This window comes from Podarcis gaigeae, assembly GCF_964106915.1.
Source record: "Podarcis gaigeae genome assembly, chromosome: 4".
NCBI lineage: Eukaryota > Metazoa > Chordata > Lepidosauria > Squamata > Lacertidae > Podarcis > Podarcis gaigeae.
Window position 1 is genome coordinate 48,641,372 of NC_139677.1, and position 21,877 is coordinate 48,663,248.

Genomic DNA, 21,877 nt, shown 5'->3' on the forward strand with positions numbered 1-21,877 from the left:
GACTGGGAGAGAACAATATGTCTGATTACCTAGTTCAGGCTTCCTCAACCTCGGCCCTCCAGATGTTTTCGGCCTACAATTCCCATGATCCCTAGCTAGCAGGACCAGTGGTCAGGGATGATGGGAATTGTAGTCTCAAAACATCTGGAGGGCCGAGGTGAGGACCTAGTTCTTCCCAAGGTGAGGGGACGTGGACACAGCTAAGCCTGGCAGGACAACTTACTCTATGGTATTAACTCCTTCATGCATTAATTTGACTTAAGCATGTTGTTTATATGAGATATCTCACATTTACTCAGGTCTTCATTATCCCCTCTGTTGCGATCAGATATAGAGCCACTTGTTTGCGAGAAAAGAACACTTGGCAAATGTTCTTTGAAGAAACAGGGCAACAATCAACAACAATTGTATTTAGGGACACAACAGTTTCTAAGAACATAAGAGCCCTGCTACATCAGACCTAAGGCTCATCTAGTCCAACATCATGGTCAACCAGAGGCCCATGTTAACGGAAGCCCCCAAAGAGAACATGAACACTTTCCTCTAGGGTTCCCTAGCATTATTAAGAGGCATACAGTCTCCAATAACCAGTAGCTACTGAGGGGTAATGTCTCTAGTGGGGAACATGTTGTGCCCCTTCTGGGGTAGTTTGCCCAGCTTTGGTCCATACCCTGCACTCGGTTCTCACCTGTGGCTCCTACAGGCCGTCAGCATTTGACAGCAGCCACAACCTGGGAAATGGCTTTGACTGGCCAGCAAAACCAGGTGAGGGTAACCAATGGATCTCAAACCCTCAGTGAGTAGGGAAATTTTCCTGCATGTGAAGACAAGCTCTGCCAGATTGAGCAGATGAGACCAATAGTGGGCCCAACGGTCAAGAAGTTTTCTGCACATGTAGAGGGAAGTGAGGGGCAGATGGGGCTCATTAATCTGGGAGGGTGGTCCTTCAAGGAGAAGGAAAAGGCTGATCCTAAACTCCCACTACCTTGCAGGAGATCTTTGGGATTGTTGTTTAGTCATTTAGTCGTGTCTGACTCTTCATGACCCCCTGGACCAGAGCACGCCAGGCAGTCCTGTCTTCCACTGCCTCCCGCAGTTTGGTCAAACTCATGCTGATAGCTTCGAGAACACTGTCCAACCATCTCGTCGTCTGTCGTCCCCTTCTCCTTGTGCCCACAATCTTTCCCAACATCATGGTCTTTTCCAGGGAGTCTTCTCTTCTCATGAGGTGGCCAAAATATTGGAGCCTCAGCTTCACAATCTGTCCTTCCATTGAGCACTCAGGGCTGATTTCTTTCAGAATAGATAGGTTTGGTCTTCTTGCAGTCCATGGGGTTCTCAAGAGTCTCCTCCAGCACCATAATTCAAAAGCATCAATAAGAAAAGGCTAAGGAGTAAACTCTACACAAATCTGGAGCAGAGTTGCTAAGAAGGTTGGATAGCGACTTTTAGGGCTCCTTCCAGCAACTCCTGCAGTAAAGCTGGTGCCAAACCTATTGCTCTGCTTTCTCTTGCACCACATCAGCGAGGCTGGGGTGTGTGTGTGTGTGTGTGTGTGTGTCTTGTCGTCTGGTGGACAGCCCAGAAGCTCCATACAGACTGCCCAGGCTTGCATCCCAGGTGCTGCTAAGGCAGCAGTTTGACTTCACCCCCCGAGGCGCGCTCCATTGACTCGAGACAGACGATAACAACAACAGCTGAGAGCCGCCTTCTCCATGAATTCACCTAAATCCCTTTTAACCATTCTTTATTTCATTTACTAATTAAATTTCTACACCGCCTTTCCTCCGAGAATCGCAGGGCGGTTTACGACATAAAAGCACAGAACTTGCAGTTTTGCCCGTCACTCTGCGTGCGCAACGCAGGTGCCAAACTTTGCCTCCTCCTTTACAGCCAACACTTAAGCCATCGAAACCACCACTCCCTCCTCTGCCCTTGTTCTTTCCTACTGAGACTTCTTAGCCAAGCCTCCCCAAATCCTTGCGCGCCCCTCCGAGGTCTTGCAAGCGCGCAAGGGGCTCGCTCTTCTTTCGGAAGGTCGCCTTCTGCCCGCACACTGCCTACTGCCGCGGCGCTTCCCGAGCCGCGCCAGCAGAGGGCGCCTGAGGGGCGTCCGCCGGCGTCCGCGGGCAGCTGTGCGCCAGCCCGGGCAGGGGTCTCGCTTCTCTGCACCGAGCCTCGGCGGCGGCGGCAGCAACATCAACAGAGAGCCGCCCGCTGCGCTCGAGCTGGGAGGCGTCCCCAGGGCCCGGCTGCGCTCGCGGGGGCGGGAGGCGGGCGGCGGGGATGCTCCTCCTCGTGCAGGAGCTCAGCACCAGCAGCGGCCGGGCGGGAAGCCGCAGCAGTCTCGCTTGGGACCCGCGACCAGGCGGCACGAAGAGGGAGAAGCGAGGACTTGACCCAGAGGGTAAGCTCGCCTCCACCTGAGCGTCGGTTTCCCGCCAAGCAGCTGCTGCCGCGGCCGGTCAGTGTCCGGCTGGCCCCTTTAGCAGCCTCGACGGGGGGGGGGGCGCCCGCGGGGAGGCAGCTGCGCCACCCCCCTTCGGTTTCTCCTTCCCCCGGGGTCGAGTGAGGGGGAGAGACCTGGCCTCCCCCCCCCCTCGCGCTTCCATGGTAGAGTCCGCGTGCTTCGAAGGCGAGCGGGGAAAAGGCTGGCTGCGCCAGTCCCGCGCGGAGCGAAGAGGCGGGAGGAGCCGAGAAGAAGTCGGTGGACTTCTCTCCCCGGCTCGGAAAAAAGCGGAGTTTTACTTCAGGCGTTTGCGGTTCGCGTTTTGAGACGGGAGGGAGAGAGATGCTCTTAGGAAAACGAAAAAACAGGATTTTGGCAAGTGCTGGGATTTTGAGGGTGGTTTTATTTATTTGTTTAGAAACGAGCGAAGGACGGGTCCCGAAGAAAGGCGCTCGTGTTGCTGCCCAGAAATAATTTCGCCTCAGGTTAGTGTTCCCGGGAGTTCGTGCCGGGCTCACCTGCTTGAGACTTGCGCAGCTGCACGTCTGCGGCCAGGCTAGCTGCGGGGCAATTTCGCTCCGGGTTGTGCTGGGTGGATGGAAGCGCCGGGGGAGAGAGAGCCTTGCAGGCAGAAAGTCCCAGGTGCAATCGATTCCTGCCCCCCCCCCTCCAGGTGTGGCTGGGGGTTGGGGAAGATTCCTGCCTGAAACTGAAGAGCTGGTGCTAGTTAGAGTAGGATAATACTGAATAAGGCAGCTTTCCTATATTGGGGGGGGGGGTATGGAGCAGGTGATCCTTCCCTTTTGTATAACTGAGCTGTTTAAAAAATTAAGCATTTATTATTATTTAAAATATTTTATACTAGCTTTAATGCAAAAAATCCAAAGTGTTGAAGTAATACGAATTTAAAAATTGCATTAAAGCAAAATGCAATATAACATACAGTATGCAGAGAAATAGGTATGGCCACTGGGTTGCATTTGTTAAATTATCTACTGAAAATCCTAGACAAAACTCAAGAGGCAAGTTATATACCAGTTTTCAGGTTGATGAAAAGGCTCTTTGTATAGATGACATTGAAGGAGTCTACAAATAAGGTTTGGGATGGTAGCCAAGGGTTAGTTTCCACTGTCAGTTGTGATGTCCAGTCCACACCATGGCAGTTCAAGAACATCAGTTGAATTTACCAATGTAAGTATTGCCTGATGAAGAGGAGTCATATAACTCAGGATTTATGTAGGTGCTTTTTATTAAAAAAAACTTTTTATCTGAGATTCATTCTACAGGTTTTAACAGGGTTTCCATATTTTTATGGCTGCCTCATCAACTCAGGATATTAAACATTGCTGTTTTGTGATACAACCACAAAATGTGGGAGAAGTTCAAAATTTAGCCAGTAAAGAAAATACATTACAAAAATTAAGAGAATGACAAGTTTTTCAAGGTGCCACAGGATAATCCCCAGAAAAAACTGGCTATTTCCCCTTAATTTGTATAAGACAGTGGTACCTCAGGTTACAGACGTTTTAGGTTACAGACTCCTCTAACCCAGAAATAGTACCTCAGGTTAAGAACTTTGTTTCTAGATGAGAACAGCAGTGGGAGGCTCCATTAGCTAAAGTGGTACCTTAGGTTAAGAACAGTTTCAGGTTAAGAACGGACCTCCAGAACGAATTAAGTTCTTAACCCAAGGTACCACTGTAACTGTTTATAGGCCAGGAACCAAAACAGTATTTCAGGTGTGCCTAGGGTTCTTGGTATGTCTTGTATAATTTTAGCTTTCACTGTTACTCCCCACCCCCCATTATCATATCAAAATTTGTGGAACTCTCCTCTGGTTCAAAAGAGTTTTGCTGCACAGCACCGGTGTGTGTGGAAGCGAGGGATCATGTCCAAACCTTTCTTGGCTCATGTACCTATTCATGCGGTGGTTGTTAGATCTATGATAGAACTATTTAGTTCAGCTGTTCCTGTGGCAGAGCCATTAGTAAAGCACCATGTAATTTCACTTGCAGATCAAGGCAGTGATTTGAACAGGGATTTGGGAGGAACAATTAAACTCGCTACACATTACTGCCTACTTGTCCACTGTCATGTGCTCCCACTCCTGGTGTATGAAGCTGAGTACACATTATTTTAGACACAATCCATCTGTATCCCTTAGCTTTTTGAGAAAGGCTCTTTTGATGTGCTTCCCCTCAAACCAGTGGAAGCTGTAGTTAAACTGATGTGCGTACATTTCAGGCTGACATTGACCCATGCACAAATAAACTGGAGTTCACAGTGGAGAAACAAATTGGACGTGGTATGAAGATACCCCTGTCTCCTCTATGGTGTGTACAGCAGTGTTTAAAAAGCAACTTGAAATCCGGTGGGGGACCTCACTGAGTTTCAAGTCATAGACTTAGTTGAAAGGAAATTACAGTAACAGTCAAATTCTGTGCATCCTGACTAGGAATTGTCCCTCTGTAATCAGTGGGTCTTAATGCTATGTCAGTGTTACAGCCTAAACTGCAACCTAAATTGCAGTGTTGCAGACAGAATTGCAGCCTAAAGCTTATTATTTCTGTAGGTTCAAAAACTGACATGTATTCCTGTGAGTAACTTGCTTAGTTTTTTCCCCTCATTGTAGAGTAGGTGGGGTTCTAACTGAATGGATATTGGTTTTTGGTGTTGGCTTTTTGTGGTCTTCTGTTGTGAAACAGTGTTAAGTTCTCATTACCTTACCTACTTTAATTCCTGATTTCATGCAGATGAAGATCCAAGGTTAGATTTGGGCCCTGTATTTGCAAGCCTGGATGAGCTATTGCTGGCAGAGGAAGAGGAGTGTGGGGGGAGTGCACTGCCCCCAGTAGTGTGATCCTGGTGGGGTGCCATTGCAGCTACTTCCCCCACCCACACTGGGTGCCATGCCCCCACAGGCAGTGTGCCATGCCCCCAGGATGCACGCATGCCCCTGGGGCGGCGCACCATGCTCCCACCATGCTCCCACCTGCTCTCCCCCCCTCCCAGTGCCAGAGCATGAAGCTTCACCACTGTGAGCTATCATTTGGAGTGACAATAGTGAGGAAACATATTGGCTGTAATTGGGAGTCAAGGCTTTTCCCTATGGCTAGACACTTAAGCTTCAGTTAGACAAAGTATTTCGATCCTGAATAAGCGTGTTCCATCAGAAGTAGCAATAATGTACCTTTCAGGCATATACCCTCTGCTTTTGTCTAGCAATAATGGCTGGAATGTATGAGAGAGTAGAGGGAAGTCTGCTACTGTAACACAAAGAGGGAGCAGGAAAATATTGCAGTGTCCTCTGCAGGCTGAGGTGGAGTTTGTTCAGTGCACCTTTGTTGTATCCCCTCTTCAGAATTTCTGTTAATGAGTGACACACATGCTATAACTTCATTTGCATGTAGCACTCAGCCAAATCGTGGCTTAGTACCAAGGACCAAATGTGCAAATATCCTGTTGAGGATATTGTGGCCACCTAGCTCCTTCTGTGGCTATTTTGCTACTGTGCTGGACTAAGCCATGGTTTGATTTAGCCTGTTATCTGAACCTGGACCTGTGGTCTAATTCTCAGGCAAACCACCTTGGTTAGCTCACAAGCCCAGGTTCAAGCAACACACTGACTCGTGACTTACCACAGTAGAGCAGCAGAATGACTGCAGGAGGAGCAAAGTGTCTGTGAGCTATCTGGGAACCTGCACCTTCGCTAATTTGTGCTAAGTTATAGTTTGCCTTAGTATGACATGTGAACCTGTGTCAGCAGTAGAAATCAGGGTTTGCTCTCATAGCAGTGGTCCAAAGGGCAACACCTTTTATTTCCCTATTGGGATGAATAACAAGCACTTGTTTACATGGGAGAGATAAAGGACTGCACTTGGGATTACCATTCAGATGGCTGCTCAGCCTGACCCGTGCCTCTAATCTCAGTCATCAAGATTCAGACCTGCTACTTCAGCATAGCTCCTCTTAGTTTTTTGAGGCGCTTTTAGAATGTCACTGTTCTGAGGTGGGATTCAGTCACATACTGGCAAATTCAGGTTGCACAATTATAGTTGTTTGGGAGGTTTTGAGCAGAAAACTCATGTCACTCAGAGGACTTTTTATGATAAAGTGAGGTGAAAGTGTTCTGGAAAGTGAGAGAAATAACACTTGTTTTGACATAACACCATCTAACCTCCCCACAAACAAATCAGAACAAGCTCTCTTTAAACTGCTGTTGTCTAACCTCCCTAACAAATAAAGATGAATAAACAGGTTTTCTGGAAGCACCCTTTATTTTACTAAAATGTTATCTATGTGTAATATAGTTTTAGACAGAAAACATCTCGTCTCCTATTCGTTAGCATTCTTAAACTAATCCCAGACAGATCATTCTTCTGACTGGGATTAGTTTAAGAATGCTAACCCTTCATGCCTGGCTGCTTCCAGACTACTTTGGATTCAGTATATGTAGCCAAAATGTATCCATTTATAGTAAAAGGTAAAGGTAAAGGTACCCCTGCCCGTACGGGCCAGTCTTGACAGACTCTGGGGTTGTGCGCCCATCTCACTTAAGAGGCCAGGGGCCAGCGCTGTCCGGAGACACTTCCGGGTCACGTGGCCAGCGTGACATCGCTGCTCTGGTGAGCCAGAGCCGCACACGGAAACGCCGTTTACCTTCCCGCTGGTAAGCGGTCCCTATTTATCTACTTGCACCCGGAGGTGCTTTCGAACTGCTAGGTTGGCAGGCGCTGGGACCGAGCAGCGGGAGCGCACCCCGCCGCAGGGATTCGAACCGCCGACCTTTCGATCGGCAAGTCCTAGGCGCTGAGGCTTTAACCCACAGCGCCACCTGCGTCCCGTGATCCATTTATAGTACCTGCATAATAAAGAGCATTCTTTACCCTTTCAGTACATTGCTGCAATATGGAATAAAAATGCAACTTTTGCAATAAATTGTACATCGGGAGTTGGCAAGTGTTTCCTGAAATTGCTTAAGCAAGTTTTTAAACTCATGGTTTTGGAAGAAGGCAGGAAGAAGGTAGATAACTGAAAAGTAGTTTATTTACAAAGCATGTCTTAAAAAATATATCTGCAGCAATGTCCATTCCTGCTTGAAATGTCTTGAACAGAGGAGTCAGAGAACTGCAGTCCACAGAGTGATGTAAGCAAGAGAGTATGAGTCATGGTGTCTGAAAAGGAAACCGATAAACCTCTTCATCGGTGGACACAGAACAAATTCAAAGCTTGTATAAGCAAGGCGGAGATCTGATTAAGTTTCACTTGATGACGACAGATCTGACTCTGGTCTTCAGCACACAGTATATCTAGGATGACATTCACAAAGTTTACTAAGGAATTAAACTTGTAGTGCAAAAGAAAGGAAGAGAGCAAAGGAAAAGAGCTGCAACCTAAACTCATATTGGATTTTACAGCAGTTATGGGGAGGGAAATGCAGAACGTTACAAATATTTTTCCAATAGAGTTCAAGAGTCAGGAGCTTTTTGAAAAAGGATGATAATCAAGTAAGGAATTCAGGAGTGTACAGGCTGCTTTCTAGTCTAGATGGATTCTACATTCTGCTATGGGTGAGGGTGAGTGTGGTTACTCAATATGCACTTGAAAACTCTCCCCTTAATTAGGTTGTCCACTCCTCTTCCTACCTGCAGGTGTCCCAGGTGGTGATTGTGATCTTGATATAAACCACTCACAATGTCATTGGACAGATGTGGTGTCCATCCCACCACCCATTGTTAGGTAACACAAAATCAATCTGCTATGAGCTCTTGTTTTTGGAATGAAACCAGTTTCTGAGGAAGTGCTTTCAGCAATAGAAACATGCAATAGAAAACAATTAATTTCTGACGATTCTAGGCTAAAATGTTGTGTGTATGTAGCCCAAGACTGCATGTACGTCATACATTTAAAACATATTTCCCCCAAAGTGGCAGTGGAACTGTAGTTTACTACCACTTATAGAGCAACAATCCCTACCAGCCTTAACAAACTACAGTTTCAAGGTTTCTTTTGAGGGAGGGACAATGGCTTTAAATGTATGGTGTGTACACAGCCTCACAAGGGTGGAGAACAGAAAGGTAAATAGGGAAATGCTCACTTTCAGTTACATTTCTTCTAATGCATATTGCTCCTCAGGAGTCTTTGCTTTCATGAGAATTCTGTGGAAAGAGCTGGGAGAGCTGCAATTTAGGGAGTGATGTCAGCAGAGAGTGTGAGTCATCAGTTTTGATTTAGGAGGAAGGTTACATTTATCGGAACTTAAGAAGCTGCCTAATGCAGAGTCAGGCCACTGGTCCATAGAATAATAGAATCATAGGTTTGCAGAGTTGGAAGGGACCACAAGGCTCATCTAGTCCATCTCCCTGCAATGCAGGAATTGTTTTGCTCAACGTGGGGCTTGAAACCACAACCCTGAGATTGTACACTGGCCAGCAGTGGTTCTCCAGGATTTCAGGAAGCGGGTATTTTCACCCCTAACTGGAGTTGCTGAGGATTGAACCTGGGACTTTCTGCATGCAAAGCAGATGCTCTCCTATTGAGCTTCTTATTGTTGGTTTCTGGAGAAATTGAGAGCTGGTGCAAGCAAGGTGCCGTTATCACAGTACTGAGTTTCACTTAACGACGGTAGACTTGACCTGATTGTGGCTCTTCTAGTGGTTTTCTTTTTCACATTTCACATTACAGTTTGTAAAGTGAAAATGCAAAGAACAGGTGCAGCCAGGATCATCTGGACCTTTGGTAATGTGTGCTCTCTCTGTGTGAGTGTATAAGGGAATGGATGTGTTTAACCTTCTTACCACTTGACATTTCTCTGCTTCAACTCACCTCAAGCTGCTGTGGAACTCTTGCACTCAGTAGTGTTCAACATAATATCAGTTACTGAAATCAGTGCTAAGATGGTTCCTGTCCTTAGGTTTACGATCTAATAGGGCATGACGCATGAGAAAAATATGAATGGGAAGGAGGAGGGAAAAGCAAATTCAGGCGCAGGTTCTTAAATTACAGTTGTTGTTGTTGTTGTTGTTGTTATACAGTTATATAGTTCTGTCTATGCAGGTTCTGGATGTCTTGGAGGGCATCAACTTCCCACTGATGTCACTAGCGGTTCTGACTGCCTTGCCCTTGATAGAGAGCAGTTCCTCTCCAGAAGCATTTTTTCACCCCACCCCAATCAGATATGGCAGGAGAGCTGGCAACAGTGTCCAAGCCAGAAGGACAGGGCTGCTCCTGCCACACAGTTCTTTCCTCAGACAGAATTTGTGACCAAGTCCAAAATTACAGCTCTGTAGAAGATCTGCGGGATGCGGATGGCGCTGTGGGTTAAACCACAGAGCCTAGGACTTGCCGATCAGAAGGTCGGCGGTGCGAATCCCTGTGACCGGGTGAGCTCCCATTGCTCAGTCCCTGCTCCTGCCAGCCTAGCAGTTCAAAAGCATGTCAAAGTGCAAGTAGATAAATAGGTACCGCTCCGGCAGGAAGGTAAACGGTGTCTCCGTGCGCTGCTCTGGTTTCGCCAGAAGCGGCTTAGTCACACTGGCCACATAACCCGGAAGCTGTACACCTGCTCCCTCGGCCAGTAAAGTGAGATGAGCGCCGCAACCCCAGAGTCGGTCATGACTGGACCTAATGGTCAGGGGTCCCTTTACCTTTAGAAGATCTGCAGTTTTTAACCAATATGGGATTGGCGTTTCAGGATCTGGGACATCATTCTCATGGATGAAATTTATGTGGGAAGTTCAAAGCTTCACAGATAGTATGTCCTCTGAAGTTTATTTCAAGCATTGGTTTCTAGTTCATAATTGGTTTCTGCTATTTCTTTGGAATAGCATTCTGGTGTTGCTAAGAAACTAATTTACTCATAAATATTCATTTATAACAAAGTATTCAGCAAATTACCAGACATTTGGTAATTTTTTTTATTGGAAAATACCCATTTCCTAGGAGAATCCTGGGCATAGTCTCATGGTTAGCGATCAGAGCGGGGCCTTTTCTATACATGGATAGTTTTAATACTGCCAGTTCAATGAATGCCTCTAATATGGGAACTGACCAGAATGGTGACAAATGCAGCAATTATTATTTTTGGGAGGAGGCAGATTAGAATAGATTGACCATTGCATCTAGTCATGCCCTAAAGTACTATGCCAGAGGACTGATTTCAGCAAACGTTTCATGGTCAGATTATTATACTGTGTGTGAAAAGCACAGAGGCTCTGTTAGAAAAGGGAGAGCTTATACAGGCCTGCTGGGTAAACATTTTACAGAATTGGGTTTTGTACATATATCTATTACTAGCCCATGTTCGAAAGGGAATAAACTACCAACAATAGCATGTTTGAGGACTCTGATTTTGATGGGTATTAGAAGAGTTATTAAACTACAGATCAAATACCCAGAAACGTCAGCTGGAAGATCGTTCTATTTGAAAAGTTGTCCATCTGTCATCCAGATTTCTGTGCAGTTTTACCACTAGCACGTGCAGTGTGACAGAACTCTTCATTCTGACACAATTCAGTAAGCTGGAGACAAGCCTCATTATTACTCTTTAAAAACAATAAACGTACTGAGACCTGACAATTAACCAGTGAAGAGCAGGTGTTCCGAAAAAGCATTACTGAGGGAAGAGAGCTTGACTTTGCTACAGCTCGTTGGCTAGTCTGGAGAACTTAGCCATCAGCCTGGGTTGGGCCAATGTGCTAAGTCAAAACCTGGCCTGGCTTGGCAAAGTATAGCAGCAAAAGGACTGGAGAGCCGCAAATTGGCATGTGAAGTCCAGGTTATTACCATATTTTTCGCTCTATAAGACACACCAGACCATAAGACGCACCTAGTTTTTGGAGAAGGAAAACAAGAAAAAAAATATTCTGAATCTCAGAAGCTAGAACAACAAGAGGGATTGCTACGCAGCAAAAGCAGCAATCCCTCTTGCTGTTCTGGCTTCTGGGATAGCTGCGCAGCTGGCATTCACTCTATAACACACACACACATTTCCCCTTACTTTTTAGGAGGGAAAAAGTGAGTCTTATAGAGCAAAAAATATGGTATCTCTTGAAAACTCCATACTGAAATTAGATGCAATATTAGATTCTTGATCCCTAAAACTACTGTTCCTTTCTAAGTAAAAAGAGATTTGGAAACTCTTCTTTATATTAGCAAATGGTCACAGGGTCCCTGGCTTATGATAAGCCCCAATCTTCTGAAAATTTGTGATAATTTCTTGGCAGGGTAGGGTAGGTTTGTTGCTCAGCCCTTTCCCACAGTGGGCAAGATGTTCTCTGCAGTCCCTGCAGGGACTTAGTTCTGGTGTCAAATGTTTACTTTGTTATATGAGATTTCTTCCTAATTTGAACTCAAGATGCCTCCGTAAATATGACCTCTACATGAGCCAAACAGTGCAGATCTGCTCAGCTTTGGCTCACTGGTCTTGCAAGTTCCTCTTGGGTGGCACAGAATTGGAATCTTGTAAAGCTGTTAGACAAGTATATATAACTAACTAACTAACTAACTAACTAACTAACTGCAGGGCTGACTCAATACATTTTGCTGCCTAACATGAAGGACAAGACAGCATTTCCCATTCCATATAAAGCAACTGACTGAACTGGCATTGCATCTTACTCAATACTAGGTTCTTGCTGCTTTTAAACAGATCTTCCAACTGCACAAATTCCCATCAGATATACTCCACACTAAAATAAAAAAGTGGACTGAGCACAAAGCCTTATTTGCCCCTTGCACCCTGTTTTAGTGGCCACTTCCTATCTACCATACAGTGACAATTCATTTATGAATCTTCCTTAGTTCAGTAACAACAGGCACAAAAAAAACCCCAAGGGTACTTTAAGGGTACTTACAAAGATGAGACAAAGCATTAACCACCTGAAGGTGAAGAAGAGGAGGTTCCAGCCATTTTATTTTAAGCATGAAAACAGAGAACATTCTACACACACACATTTCTCCCCCCAACTTTATGTTTTGTGTCTACCTGTGCACGCACACCCACCCCTTCTTCAACACTGGTGACAGGATAGTGCCCTCTACCACACCTGAATTTAGGGGGTCTAGGACAGGCAGCAGAGCATACACAGGCCTGTCCTCTAGCAAGAACAGATACACCTTAGGAGAGTGAGTGAGGGAGAGCTGCAGCTCCTGCCCTCCAACACCTGTTGCCTGATGCAGTTTCTATACTTTGCCTAACAGTAGAGAATAACACTTTCCAGGCAATGTACAGTAATGGTGCATAGTAGGATGTGTTGATAAAGTTCTACAGATTGTAATGAAACCAGATGGTATTTGTAAGTGGAATTATCTTTTCTACCACCATTTATTTAACATTTCTTTGTCATAGAAAATTGGTGCAACAAAATTATTTGCATCACAGTGTGGTTCACTGCTAAGGCCCTGTTTGCATCTTTTGAGTAGGTTATTTCAGAGCTATAACATGTCTGAAATTGCAAAGCATAGCCCAGATGTAGCCCTTGTACTTACCCCTTTGAAGTTCAGGTTTCTCATCTAAAGGAGTGCAGTTGATTTTTGTCATGTTACCTAAACCTGATTTCTGCCATTTGGTGTTGAAAAGGAAATTGAACAGATGTGTAGCTTAATTTCTTCTTATTAATAGCCTAATCTCAAAAATTGAAACAATTTATATAAAAAGCTTTTTCTAAAGGCCGTATTGAGCATGTAGACTGTGCTACTGAATAATTTAAATCTTACAAATACTGTGCAAGGACTTGATTCATTAACATTAGCCTGACGTGCTTAAAGGCCAATAATTCTAGAAAGATAACTTGTTGCTCTTCCTTGCCTGGTATTAATCACCCAGACATTAATAAGTGGACACGGGAACAGGCAGCAAGTGTGCGTTCGTTTTCATCCCAAGATTTGTTTCTGGCATTTTAAGAGAGCTGCACTTCTTCTTTTTAATTCCTCAAAGAAAATGCTGTCAGCTTACCAAGAGCGGGTTGTTGAAAGGGAAGTTCCAGCTTCATAGAGTTGTAGGGAAGAGAAATGAAACTATTTAAATATTCAACAGAGACCACAGAAGAACCTTTGGAAACAATTGTTTTCACAGGGAATTGGAACAAGGGAACATATATTTATGAGAATTGTGTAAACCTGGGATTCTTTTTCTCTAACCTTTTAAAATACTCTGTTCTGCAGGTGCCTATCAGATGTCATTAATGTTTTTGATAGCCACCTGTGGTGATAAGGATTAACATTTCTGGATTGCCAGATTGAAATGTTTTAAATACTGTCATTCAGTATTTTGATAGTAGATTTCTCGTTGACGATAATGACCTTTTCCAATTTCCTTTATTTCATTGCTCATCAAAAATAAGGTAAAGTGGCATGCATATATATGCATGCAGTGGTCTTTTTATGTGAAGTAAAATATGTTTAAATTTAGAAAACAGTATTGCTTCCATAGCTGTTAAGAGAGGAAAGTCTCATTACAGATTGTTTAGTAGGCTGTTGACGGTTTTCATAATAAATTTATGTTTCGGGATGTTCTGATTTGGTTTATTGAAGATTTTATGTTTTGTTTAAATTGCGTAGACATATTTTAAAATAAGAGTTTTGAAATGATAGTTTTTTAAAAAAAATATTGGTGATGGTTTTTGATCTTGTTGTAAACTGGGCAGGGTACACTCTGGGAAAACAGAATACAAATAAAGTTGCTAACACAGTGATCCCAACTAAATCCATTGGAAGGAGAGAGGATCACTCCTAAATCCACTTGTACTGATGGAGGCTAAAGATACATTAGCATAGCGATTCTACAATTCTGTAGCTTCATTGTTGCACCAGTGGGAACTATTGCTGGTAAAACCCTGTCAGTGCAAGGGAAGATCAGAAGCTAGTTGGAATTCTGTGTTCCTTGGTTAGTCCCTCCCTTTAATAGTAGTATATGAAAATGTGTAAGTTAAAACTCTCAAATTTAAGTTAAAAGAGATTTTTAAACGAGTGTTTCCCTCCCCCTCCCCCCGTCCAACCAGCCACAGTAGAGGAAAGGATTCAGCTAATCGTGGAGTACATAAGCCTTTTTCAGAGAACATTGACTGCAAGTACATGGCGTAGGACTACATAACTCTGCCTCAATGCTTATAGAGCTGGAAGCCCTCAAGTGGAGACATTAGTGATGTGTCATTGGGCAAATAGGGAACACTTTGCACTAATGGCAGATAACTAACAGCCAGAGAGGACAAAAAGAAAGGAAGAGAAGATGTATAACACTTGGCTTCTCAGAACCCTAATGGGTTCATTCTCTCATCAGGGGATGAGACACTATGCTTCAAAGCATGATGCCACCAATAACTTCATCCCTCTTGCTGAAGCTTTCTCAGAAAAGAGTGGGGGATATGGGAGGTTTCTTCAGCAACCAAGGACATAATATGTCTTCCACCTCCACCCTTTGCATGAGGGAAAGCTGTTTATGTTCACTGTGCTAACAACTGTTACTCTGTAGGTTATAAAAATGTCTCCCATACAGAGGACCCTAAGTTTGCCATCTGCAGTAAGTGGTTTAGTGCCAGCAAACCCAAGATTGTGGCAGAGCTTTGTTTTTAAATACACAGATCTGCCACTGTTGTATTTACTTGCCCTCTGTGTGTTCAGAGTGTAGTGCAGTAAAGTCACAATTTCTGTTGGCTTCCAAACAAGATTCTTATGCTAAGACACTCATGTGAGATTTTGTGTGTGTGCAATCATTACTTCTTTCTGTTTCTTTTATCCTCTTGGCTTAAAGATATCAAATAGCAAATGTAGCAGTAGAATTAGACAACTTGATGTCCTGTTGAGCAAATGAAAGGAGGTCAGCAAGACCTAACAACCTGCTGTAGTCTGCAGTCTGGAAAGAATCTTCTTCTAACCACTGTGGAATTTAACACTGTCAGAACATTGGTTTTTGTGTGTGTGTTTTTTTAAATGCTGTGAAGCATATTCAAGACTGGCTCTGTGAAAAGAGAGTCACTTAATACAAAGATGGGCATTGTGTGTCAGGAGACCGTATTTCTCTCTTGTTCTGTAGCCTACATCTTGTCCTAGCACTGCCTACAATTAGACGCTGGTGGTTAACAATGGCCAGCAGCTGTATTTTTGGGCTCTGTTCTTTTGCCAGGGTTCTGTCAAGTTCTAGTAGGTGCGGGAAAGACCACAATTCAATGGAGTAGCACCTGATTTTCATGCAGAAGGTCCTGGGTTCACTCTGTAGTGTTCCTGTCAGGTAGCAGGTGAAGGGGATGACATTTGCCTGAGATCGTGGAGAGGAGCTGTCAGTCAGAGTAATAATAAATAATAATAACTTTTATTATTTATACCCCGCCCATCTGGCTGGGTTTCCCCAGCCATTCTTGGCAGCTCCCAATAGAAGACTAAAAACAGAATAAAACAGTAGGCACTACTGGGCCAGATTGACAAAATAGTTTGGCTTGGTATAAGGTAGCTCCCTGTGTTCCCTAGCATTGCTGAGAAATTGAACCCAGAGGATGGAACTGTGTAGATGGACAGGCATGATTCTCAGTGACTGAGGTGACCAAGGGCAGGATTGCTCTTGTTAACGAGGCCAATGACAGGGTTGCTGTGTTCATGGTGCAGTTGTTCTTGTGGATAGAGTTGATTGCAATAATAATAATAATAATAATAATTTATTATTTATACCCCGCCCATATTTCGATCCTTTCTCTAAAACATAATGTTGCCCCTTATAATAAGGGGGGAGGAAGGGGTAAGATTTAATGAAATCTAAAACATCACTTGTTCTTATGGGAAAATATGAAGTTATTTGTGCATGTGAGTCTTTCACATGCTGGTGTTTTATCCTCCCAAACACTTTTACTTGGACACAAGTCTTGATTTGATTTGAGACATACTTACCAAAAAGTGTCCTTAGGAAACAAAGTCATGTGTCCAAGTTCTTTCAGGTAGCAACTTTCACTGCTTGAGCACTACCTGCTTCCCTTCTACCAGGAAGAACTTGGTACTCTAGAGACGCTGTGATATGCAAACAGCCCTGTGTCCTGGGGTCTTCTGCCATTGTTTTGATTCAAGCTGTGTTTGACCTACAAATTGGTATAGTTCATTGCAGAGTTGCACCATCAAAGCAGGTTGCTAAACAATTCTAAATTAAATTGAAGACAAACCTTTTGCTGTCACGTACCATTTGAGGACATACTTTGTATGGATTTGTAAAGAAATACAGAATGACATATGGATAATTCTGGCCAGATAAAACTATTACTCAAAGCTAAATTGATCAGAACCGTATAATAAATGTTACTCATTTTCTGCTCCGAAACAAAAACACATCTGTGGTGTTAAATCACCTGTGGAGAAGGGGGAAAAAAGGCTTGGGCATAACTCACCTCAATCTTATTGTTTTGCCTGCAGCATTTGTACTGAACTAAAACCTGTCTTTTTTGAGATAAACTATATACCTTGTGCTTCATCACTCTCATTGAATTTCCATTTTAACTACTACATTTCAATGGGAAATGAGATAAAAATTAAAAACTTAAAGCAGTGCAGAGGTTTGGGATAGCATTCTGTCAGTTTGTTAGATTGTGTCACACTCATCACAATTTAAGTTGCACATATTATTTTCTCCGCACACTGTTGGCGTGTTCAGGCATTGACCTCAACATGCAAGTGCAAAACTGTGGAGCCGGGTCAGGGGGTCAGGGCTGCATGTTCATGCCCTTCCCTTGATGTACATGGTTCTCCTGTGGACATCTTCCGTCTGTTAATGTGGGGAAAGTCTGCTTACGATGCAGTGCATCTCTGTGTTGTTGTCAAATACTCACTTTCAGAGAGCAGCTTAGGGACCAGATGAGAAATTTTGAAATCCACAGAGGCAGGAGCAGAATATGAGCGAGCTAGAGGTTGGAAGCATCTTGGGATTGTAGGTGCTTCTCTGGAGACCTGATGTGGGGCAGAGGATCTGCTGCCTGATAGTTCACATGCTGCTTGCCTCCACCTGTGCTCCACTTGTAAATAAGCCAAATATTACGAAAGCATCATACGTGTCTAGTGTTCTCTCGTCCAAATGAAGCTAAACCAAGCTAATACTCCTCCTGAAACCTCTCACCACTTGGGAGAAGTGAGGAACACATAATACTGTATTTTTTATATAAAAACTAATGTTTATTAAATATTTTCTTGGTTTATAAAAGTACGTGCATTGTCTCTTTTTCAGGTTGTTAAATCTTTCCTACAGATCAGTTACATTTGATATGAGACATTAGTGTTATATACGGTATAAGATCAAGGAAGAAGAGAGAGGAGAGATGGGGTGGTGAAACTTACATTCTTTTATATAGTGTATGTATGGATGGGGTTTGTGTCAGCGTCAACTGGATAGGTTCTCTTTCAATTCGCTTTTTACATTTCCTTGGTAGTGAGAGGGTGTGGTTGGTTGTCTGTAGTTGGCTGCAGTGAGGTTTGTTTGCATTTGTGAGTGGGGGAGGGATGGTTGGGTCATGTAAGTCATCTATTTTCCCATGTCAGTTTCGGTCTGTTGGTTAGCTTTTCTAGGAAGGCTGTTTCCTATGTTATTTGGTACTAGTGGCCCATGTTCACTCCTGACAGATCTCTGCAGTGTCTGGCTATGATGCTTTTATCTGCTGAAAGTAGGTGGGTTATAAGCTCTTTATAATGTGAATGGACATTATTATCTTGGAAAATATTCAGTAGCGCCAGTTCTGCGGTGAATTCTGTTAGTAATTCTGCATATCTCTTGTAGGACTGCTATCCAAGAGAGTTGGATTTTGGGGGATTCCCACCACATGTGAAGGTATGTGCCTGTGGAGGTGCAGCCTCTCCAACATTTTGGCTCCTGGGCTTATCAATGCCAGTTTCATGGTGTTAGGTACCATCTATAGGTAAGTTTCAGAATGAGTTTCCTTCTTTCGGCTGAGATGGATTTAAAGGGAGGTTTAGACCACATTCCAGTCCATTGGGTGGGGTTAAATTTCATAGCCTATGTTGTGCTCCCATTGTTTTTGATAGCATCGTGGGGGTTTGTGGGATTTTGGACCAGTATTTTGTATACTGTGATTACCATCTCCTTGCCTTGTCCCATTGCTGTCAGGAGAAGGTTTTTGAAGGTAGCCAAGGGCTTAGTGGCTGCTGATTTTACTGATGGATTGTTCAAGAAGGCGTGTAGTTGGTGGTGCATTAGCCAAGATATTTGGGTGTCCCCTAGTTTGTCTTGTATTTCTTGTGTCGTTATAGGTTTGTGTCAGTATGGGTAGAAGTCTTTAAATGATGTAGGCCTTTGGCTTGCCAGGTTTTTATCTGGAGGCTTTGTGCTGCATGTTGGAATAGTGGGTGATGAGCCAGGGGAATTAGTGAGGCTGAGGCTGGGAACAGTTTGCCTACTTTTTCCTTCCATGCTTTAGGCGTGGACTCTGTGAACCTGTTTAGTATTGTGGGGATTTTCTTTAGTTTGTTTTGGAGAAATGGGTACAGTTGAACCTCCGCCTCTTCTTACGATTGTTCCAGGTCGCAACTGCTGCAAACCCAGAAGTAACTGGCAAGTTTGCTGCCATTCGTGCATGCGCAGGAGCGGCGATCACCATTTATGCATGCGCAGGAGCGGCAATTGCCGCCCGTGCCTGCACACAATGGCACCTCTCCCAGCAACCCATTTCGACCTCTGGACAGACCTCCAGAACGGATTATGGTCGCAAATAGAGGTTCCACTGTATGCTGTTTTGGGGAAGTTTTTGATTGTTCTCTCCAAGTGGACCCATTGTTTCGTCTCGTCATCTAGAATGTATGGTATTATATGGCACACTTGGTTAGCAATGTAATATGATTCTATTTTGGGGATTCCCCATCCTACTCCTCAGGAGGGGAGGCACAGGTATTTGGGGCTTATTCTTGGCTTTTTGTGAGAGAAAATAAATGAGTATAGTTTTTTCTGCCGTTTCTGGAACTGGGGCTAATACTGTATTTCTAAAGCTAACTGGTATTTATCGGCTCAATTGGCTTTTTAAAAAATCTTCAGGCATTAAGTGTTTTAGCCTGAGTATTAGTATTTTAATACATATGTGCTACTGCTTCACACTTCTGTTTTATAAATTTGGTACAGCTTGGAAGCACAGGCTTTGATGTAACAGAATCCAAGACAGCGTGCCAGGGAAGCTGGCATAATTCCAAAAAAAATGAAAGAGTGGCTTCTAGCTTCTGTTTTTACTTGAGCAATGAATGTGCCAACAAGTGTCCTTTTGGTGCTGTGTATTTACTGCGGATATGTAACTTCAGGAGATGAAATAATAGGAATGCTAGCAAGATTGTGGTGTTTGTTTAATGATGGGCTTTTTTTGTAGTATGGTAAGGTAAAGGTAATGTTACTTTCTTACTTCAACTCTTTACCATGCCATCACGTCTAGCCATTAAAAAATGTTTTGCAGTATTTGATAATTAAACATTGTCAGGGTATCTAGACACTGTCTCCACCTGACAGCCTGAACATCAATATGTTCATACAAAAAGGTTACTTTTTATTTGTTGTGATCCAGCAGTGACATGAACTGTTTATTGATTTATGTAAGGTTATTCCAGTTAGTTACATTGAACATTGTTCAGTTGATCATAAGCTCATTTATTTGGAAGGAAGTCCTATTAGGTTCAAAAGGGTATACTCTGAAGTAAGTGTGCATAATACCACAGTCCCGCAACATGTTTTGATATATTTAAAAGCCATGCTGTTGGCCGTTTTAGTATAATGAAGGCTCCACTTGCAGAGCTAAGGAGTGTGTGTTTGGCATTCCAATAACTCTTAATGCTATTCACGCTGCAGCCATAATCCAGCTTGTTGCATATTCCTCTGTATTGTTGACTACCAGGGCATGTTGCAGGCTGTACAGTGTCAAGAGAGGGTGCTCTGAATCAATCCTATGGATGGTCCATTGTGTCGCCATTGCACAATGAGACTAGGAGCCTCAGGAGGTTTGCCATTTCTAACCACTGGGAAATTTCCCAGAGCGCTGAGGAATCTATCAGATTTTTAAAATGTTCATTATATGCCCCACTTGTAAAAAAAATACTCTCTGGTGTGAATGAAATAGTCATATATGCATTACAAAACAGGAAACATTGCTAGTTTGAACTCCAGTTTTTGATGGTGTGTCCTAACATAGTAAAGTGCCTCTCTTGCCTCACAGGGTGTTATTAAATTAGGGGGTTCATTTTTTTGTTTGTTTCACTGTCTTTATGTGTGTGTTTTTTCCCCCTCATAAAAGTGATCTGTTGGTTTTTTAAAAAATAGAATAGAAGAGTGGCATTTAGCAAGTGTCGCTCTGCTTATAGACGACATCCATCAGTGGAATAGGGAGTGAGGCAGTTTTTGCCAATGTATCCTCTCCCTTTCAACTTCATTGAGCCTCCTCAAATTCAGTAGATTTTGCAGAGGAGATAATCACACACACACACAATTCCTCATTTTGTTGATGGATGCCTTCCATTAGTGGAACACCACCTGTGGTATTCTGTTGTAAATGCTTCATATAAACTGAAATACCCACTGTGCAGTACTAATGCAGTGGCATTCCATCTGGTGATCTGGCTAGTTCAGACCTTAGAGCCATAGCTCAGGAGCAGAGCATATGCTTTGCATGCAGAAGGTCCCAAGTTCAGTCTGTTGGTAGGACTGGGAAACACTCCTGTCTGCCTGTCACTGAAGGAAATAGTAAGCTAGATGGGTGGAATGGCCTGACTTGGTATAGAGCAGCTTCCTAGACCTAACCACTTTTTACATTTTCAAAGAAATCAGTTACATTTGTATGACTGGGCATTATAAATGGTAGTTAGTAATTCTCCTTGAATGACTGACATGACAGCTTTTCACTTTGTTGTTTTATGAAGATGGTTCTAAAAAGATGGAAGACTTTCATTCCTTCCTTTGAAAATTCATTAGGTTGGGGCTGCAGGTAGTTCCTTGTACTTTTGATAACCAGGCGCTGGTGGCAAATATTGCATCACGCTGCTGGGTGTGTTCTTTGTGCAAACAGATTGCTGGTGGAAGAACAGCTGGTTTTTCTAGTTTTGTAAAGAGTCCACTGCAGTAGTCCTCTGTAAGTTGACCAGAAGTACTTCAGCTGTTAGCACTCTGGATACGGTAAGACCTATGTATTTACAACGCCATTTGAAGATTTATTCTCATTTTAAACACTCAGTAGCTCTTGTCATACTGTCCAGCAAAATAAGACTTATGAAAAATGTTTTATAAGAATTCTTCTCATAACAGTAGACTTCTTCAACTGAACAGGAAGTTTGCTGCCTGTTTTGTTTTATTTCCTGATGTCTCAGTGAATGAAGCTGGGCTATTTTAAGGTTATAGTTTCTCTGATACCATCTTAAAGTATCGCATTGTTATAGCATAGTTGGCTGATTAGAATACATCACGGCACAATGAAAATACCAGAT

General features: G+C 43.4%; 1 protein-coding gene across 6 annotated transcripts in view; it reads left to right on the forward strand.

The window, feature by feature from the left end:
- The first annotated feature begins 2,126 nt into the window (after positions 1 to 2,126).
- The window catches only part of SYTL5 (synaptotagmin like 5), a 67,857-nt gene continuing 48,106 nt past the window's right edge, over positions 2,127 to 21,877 (forward strand). For 2 of the 6 annotated variants that reach the window (XM_083734280.1, XM_083734284.1), the window contains exon 1: positions 21,485 to 21,569. The gene's annotated coding sequence lies outside the window, so the exon portion shown is untranslated. Of the gene's footprint in view, positions 2,408 to 2,857; positions 2,935 to 18,307; positions 18,328 to 21,484; positions 21,570 to 21,877 lie in introns of those variants that run through there. The other 4 variants (XM_083734283.1, XM_083734279.1, XM_083734281.1 and 1 more) reach the window with 4 other exon arrangements.